Consider the following 6,791-nt stretch of genomic DNA (forward strand, 5'->3'; position numbering starts at 1 on the left):
AATGACGACTAGTTTCGTTACCCCTTCGGGAACATCAGATGTTCCCAAAGTGGTAACGTAACTAGTCCAATATAAATAGCCAATTGATTTGATTTAAAAAATAAATAAAAAAGTACCTGGGGGGGTTTAATCGACTAAAGCAGTAAAGGTGTAAAGTTGACATATATTGTGAAAGTGTATACATAAGTTGCAACATTATAGAAATGTACGTACCATTTTAGCTTCATTTACATCGAATAAATTCATAATTTTAAGTCTTACTGAAACTTCAATTGGTATTTGATCTGGTTTAAGAAATGAAATAGGTTGAAACTTTCACTTAATGTAACTTTAGTATTAAAGTAAAACACAAAGAACAGCAAAAATCTCGTTTTCATTTAAGTGCATGTGTATTATTTACAAGGGAACCCAAAACCCCAAAATTGAAAATATGAAATACATAGTAAACAAAAATATATTGGCATTAATGTAACCATTTTGTACAAAAAAATTATGGTTTAATTATGAAAACAAATAAGTCGTCATTACCATAAACACTAAACCGAAGTATTGTTAAATAAAAATTACACAGAAATAAAATTTATTTAATTAATTAATTTTTTAAATACTGCTCAGCGTTTGCACGGAAAATAAAATAAATATGAAGTATGCAACCCAATGAGTTTTTTAATCAACGTGAAATACGTTTCACAAAATCTTCATCAGATCTGATGAGTTTTAAATAAGGTTAGTTGATAAAGATACGAGTATTCTACATGAAAAAAAAAAAGGGGAACGGCCAAGCTTTTCCAAATATGGCCTTATTTCCGTATCAAAAGATTAACAAGACGTTCAATATACTAACTAGTACCTTTTTTTGTCTTGAAAAATAGCTTTGGGCCCAAAAAGTTGAAACGAAAAATAACACCAGGTGTTTGGGTTTGAATTTTCGCCGCCATCTTAGGGGCTGCCGCCAGCGCCCCTAACCCCGTAAGAGCGATTTGCGAACTATCCTAACGTTTAAAATCGCGCAATTTAGGCTTAGGTCTCTTAAAACTAGAACGCGCCGCGCGTGCAAAACAATTTTTTTGTTCGTCTTCAGCAGCGCACGCTTTTACGTTGTTTTTCTGTCTCACCGACTTCTCACCAGGTGTCACGGCGGACGCGGGCTTTTCGATTTCCCGAAATTTCTTTATTTTATTAAAAATTATCCTCTCAATATTTTTTGATGCGGTTTTCGCCATACATTTTAGTTTTTAATGGGCTATATTGCTATCTAACTGGTTAAACCTTGACCGTTCCCCTTTAAATAAGAAATAGTTTATAGCATTACCGTTTATATTATATTTATCTTTAATTTTCGTTAGCCACCATACCTTTTTCTTAGTCCATTTAATTTAACATTGCGATAGTGAAAATAAGCTTCACGGAAATCGCCACTGTTTTGTTTCCAATGATATAATTTACACAAGTGCGTTTTGTTAAACTGCTGGTCTCTGGTTTCAGGGGTTTTTCCCCGAGTTCTTCGGTTTCCCCTTCCATTAAAACTTGTAGAGGTTAACGTTAATAGTTAGTGTAGGGAGCTGTTGGCTCGCGTGGCAGGTTGGGCTTGCTACCACCCTCCTACGCATTGTAACCCGGCCACCTGTTTAAAGGCATAATAAGTCGCTAGATGACTTGGGCCTAAGGTGGTGCCTTGGGTATTAGCCTAGCTGATAATTATTATTATTATTAATTCTTAAGAATACCTTTAAATTCCAGACCATATTCTTCGTCTCCCCAGCAATATTTCGGTTTACTTTCTTTCCAATTGATTTGAGAATCCGTCATCTTAATGAAACTGAAAGATACAAGTTTCGTCATTGTACATTTAGATGCGAGGTTCCGTTAAAACGAACGAAAAAACACCTTAGAACAGAATTTACCTGATTAAATGAAAAAGAATCCAGATTGTACCCTGCAAACGAAAACCTTCCATATTTTAAAATGGCACATTTAGGGGTTGCGGAAAATGAACATAAAGTTGCTAAATCATGCAATATGATACTTTAATGGAAATATCGTGTTTCTCTGAAGGGAAAACACATCAGTCTTCTGTGTTTCATTTTGACAATTTCACTCAGATAATGGAATGACATTATTCCTTCCAGAAGGTAAACACAACGTTTTTTTTTTATGTTTAACGCTCTTGATTTCAATTCGCAAGAATCGCGTGTTTTTCGAGATCGAAATTGCCTCGTAGTACACTCTTAGAAGGGTGCCAATTCTAGTTTTGCGCGTATTCGTGTTTTTAAAACATTTTAATTTTACTTAATAATTTAATTTAAATTTCGGAATTTTTTTTAAACATTTAATTTTCCCAGCCCAAAAACCGCCCGAATCTTGGGTAGATTCGGACTAAATTAAAGAAATTGTTTTATCATAGATAAACGTCTAAGGCTGCAGAACTAAAAGAGATCGCAACGATTTTTCACCGTTATTACATTTTATGACTTCTTGTCAACCCACAGTGAAAAGATCTTCGAAACTTACTCGCAAAGTTTGGAGTTAAAGCCAGTCAAAGATCGCCTTCCAAAAAATACTACGTGATATGAATAGCGTAAAGCAAGTGTCGGCTCTAGGTGAAGTAGCTCTTTTTTCAACAGATGTCGCTAGCGTCGAAATCGAAACAAGATTGGCTCATTTGTAAATTTGTCAATAACTTCAATTATAGTAATTGTTTACAATATACTTTATATGGGATATATAATTTAGGTTAAAGTTCACTAAGTAGAGTAAAAGAGGTCTAAATATAATACTCTATAATGGCTCTCTGACGACGTTATTGTTTCGCTATTTTGAATTGTAGCTTCCGTTCCCATCACGCTCTCCACGAAAGTCATTTTTTTTCGAAGATTCATGGCCATCTCTAATAACAGGGGCCTTTTAATAATACAGGTGGCAATGATAAAGCCGACAGTTGCTTTAATATATCCAATATAAAAGTCAAAATTGTCCAAAATGCAATAAGAAGCTAACTTGGCTGCTAGGGGTCCCGTCAAATTTAATTTAATTTCTCTATGCACAAGTAGCCACAAATAATTTATTTCTTTTAATTTTAATTTAAAAATACCAATTTAAGTCGTTTTTGAAAGTCGGTTTTAACAGAATGAACTTCGGGGGAACATGCCAATAAAACGGGTTTAAAGCGATAGTGTAAAACACTAGGTTTCAAACAAGCTAAAATGTTGTAATTAAAAACATCAGTGAAATGTCTAAAATTAATTTCAATTAACAGAATAGTGTATTGATTTTAGTACGAGCTCAAATTAGTTACTTGTGATTTAGCAGTAGAATATACGCCTTTGAAACATCAAAACGAATTTTAGAAAGGAACTTCTTGCCGCCCGAGCTCTTCGGTGTAAAATTCCATACAAACTTGTCGAGGTTAACAGCAGCAAGAAGATACGGGATCGATCCAAGCTTGTGGCACTGGGTGAAAACTCAGAACTACTCCTGCGTTGAGTTAGCAAGTTCTCCCCCCACTGGTTTAAGGGGTTTTCCCCTAGCTCTTCGGTTTCCCCTTCCATAAAAACTTGTTCAGGTTTATGGTTATAGTTAGTGTAGGGAGCTGTTGGCTCGCGTGGCATGAATTGTAACCGGGCCACCTGAATTAATATCTTTAAAAGTCACTTGATGACTTTGGATTAAGGTGGTACCTTTGTTATAAGCCTAGCTGATTATTATTAATAATATTATTAAGTTTGAATTCAAACATGTTTTGTTACATTTTTAAATATTTGTATTAAGTGTTCAATTAACTTCTTTTAAGTATTTAACAATTAACTTAACTTAATTTATACATTCAGTTGCATTTAATAAAAAATGACCACTAACTTTTAAAGTATATGCTTATATAGCTTTTACTAAGCCATAAGGAAACTCACGCGTATAAGCCTTGCATTTTCGACATAAACCCTTCTAAGGGTGTATCCGACTATAGCCTGACCTTTAAAAATGACTCGATGGATCATTTGATAAAGCACTTAAGCCGAAAGATAAGTAGTATTATTTCACAAAGTAAATTTAAACTCTTTGGCAATCAATGCAAGGTTTCATTTAATATACGTGTTGAAATGATTTTGGATATTTATTCGATGAGTTGATGAAGCGAATACAATATTATCGATTTAAACAAGAATAGATTTATATTTAGGGAGCATGGCTATGTTGGACAGTTGGAACGATCCATGGAAACGATGGTCGAATATTTCCCTGGCACTTGGGAGAGATAGAAAACGTCACCGATGACGTCAGTTATAGGGAACCAATGAAATACCGTGCTGATCTGATTTTACTTCAGAGGGAAGGAGGTTACTATTAGAGCTGCCCTACGTTGCAGATACGCAGTATCGACCATTTTTGACATTTAGAGTTTGAATGCTCCTTATACTTATTTTAGTGCGCGGATTCTAAATTTGAAATCAGTATTTTTCTATCTGGTCAAACTTCCGGATGCATGTGAAAATTCAAAAACGCCTCAAAATAGAAAAGTTTCACAAAAGGCGTATCTGCCAAGAGATTTATCTAATTATAAACGTACAAAACGACTTATCTCAAATTATTCTGAGATTTACCTAATTTTTGAGATATTGGTTTTTGGTGTTGTAAGTAGGAAAATATTCCGCTCAGAAATTTTTCGGGAAAATGACCGACGCTTTTTTCCGGATCTTTTCAGTATTTTTCTGAAAAAAAATAAAAACATTTTTCATTCCATGATTAGTCTAATACAGGGTGTCTTCATTTGATCGGCCCCGGCAATTTTTTTCAAAAACTGTACCTTCTAGAAATGTGAAATTTTCAGAATGTATTCTCTCGGTGGAAATGGTTGTTATTTGTGAATTTCAGAAAAATTGAGAAATTTTTCACGGTTTTAGAATTTGTAAGTTTTTTTAGACGAAATGTTTCAATAAGTAAGTTGTGGAGCATACTCGAAAACCTTTAATGGAGTTGATATGGTCGAAATCGTACATTTTGTCACTGAAATAAGAAAACTATATAGATATTAAATAGTTCAAGCAAACTTGATAGATATTAAATGTTTCAAGCAAACTGTATAGATATTAAATAGTTCAAGCAAACTGTATAGATATTAAATAGTTCAAGCAAACTTGATAGATATTAAATAGTTCAAGCAAACTATAGAGATATTAAATAGTTTAAGCAAACTATATAGATATTAAATAGTTTAAGCAAACTATATAGATATTAAATAGTTCAATCAAACTATATAGATATTAAATAATTCAAGCAAACTTTATGGATATTAAATAGTTCAAGCAAATTATATAGATATTAAATAGTTTAAGCAAACTAAATATATATTAAATAGTTCAATCAAACATTATAGATAATAAATAGTTCAAGCAAAATTCATAGATATTAAATAGTTCAAGCCAACTTTATAGATTTATATTAAATAGTTCAAACAAACTTTATAGATATTAAATAGTTCAAGCAAACTATATGGATTTTAATTACGTCAAGCAATAATTAAAATTAAACTCACTTGAAAAACTTTCGTCAATATTTGGACGCCATTGCATTTTTTAATTTAAACCCCACTTTCCCCGTCCTCCAAAAGGCATCACGTGGGTTTAGTTAAATGTTAATTTTTGATATTTTTTAGCAGTTTGACATTTCTCTCAGTGGCCGCGTACCGGTTGCAGAGTCATGTCCTGGATGAATAAATTTTATTATAGCAATTTGATTGTTTTGCAAAAATTCCTTGTATACCATTTATATTGGTATTTAAATCTTATGTGTCTTTTACAATATCTCAAGTCTAGACTATAATGAATCCGACAAATCCATAAACAAATAAAAGATTCTAAGAACATTGTCATGAGCTTATTTTATCAACTTATCATACTGCGTGACATGTCTAAGTTATTGAGATTTTTATTGTTTTAGATGGAAATCGTATATATACTTGGAATGTTCAAAGAAGACTGTGGTAAAGTCCATGATTCCCATTTAAACGACCTTGGTTTTAGGCCGTGGTGCGCCAATTCGGGATTAAGCCTTGGCTAAAATTATAAATTCACGTACCTCATTAACTTTTTTATTCGTCGTAATTGTGAATTTACGCCCAACTTAACCAGTTTCGCAAATAATTTAATAATGTTTTTAAGGATTTAATTGTGATAAAGAATTTTGGGGTTTCTTAAATTAAATTTATGTTAAGTTTATTTTCGATTCAGCGTCGTCCATTTTTATTCACAGGGGTCGGCTTCTTTTAAAATATGGTTACGTATTAATAATGCGGTTCGTTCCTCCACGTGTATTGGCAGCACGACGGAAAATGACCTTTACACATTCCTAGTGCAAGCTTTTAGAAATTCCTGTCCACTATTCTCACTCACTTAGCATTTATTTTAAACTAGCCGAGAAGCTAGACCTCCCCCCGTAAGGCCCCCTCCCCCTTTTCCCATGCGATAATATCCATGGTACCCTTTTCCCCAAAGTAGGACCACTCCAGTAAGGCCCTTCCTCCCCTGTTCCCCATGTGATAATTACCGTGGTACCCACCTTCCCCTTTTTCACTTGTGATAATTAACGTGGTACCCACCTCCCCCATTTTCCCATGTGATAATTACCGTGGTACCCTTTTCCCCATAGGCGAACCACCGCAGTAAGGCCCAATCCCTTTTTTCCCATGCGATTATTTCCATGGAACCCTTTTCCTCAAAGTAGGACCACTCCAGTAAGACCCTTCCTTCCCCTGTCCCCCATGTGATAATTACTGTGGTACCCAACTTCCCCTTTTTCAC

This window comes from Leiobunum rupestre, chromosome 2 (genome assembly GCF_980474605.1).
Source record: "Leiobunum rupestre chromosome 2, qqLeiRupe1.1.hap1, whole genome shotgun sequence".
NCBI classification, from domain to species: Eukaryota; Metazoa; Arthropoda; class Arachnida; order Opiliones; family Sclerosomatidae; genus Leiobunum; species Leiobunum rupestre.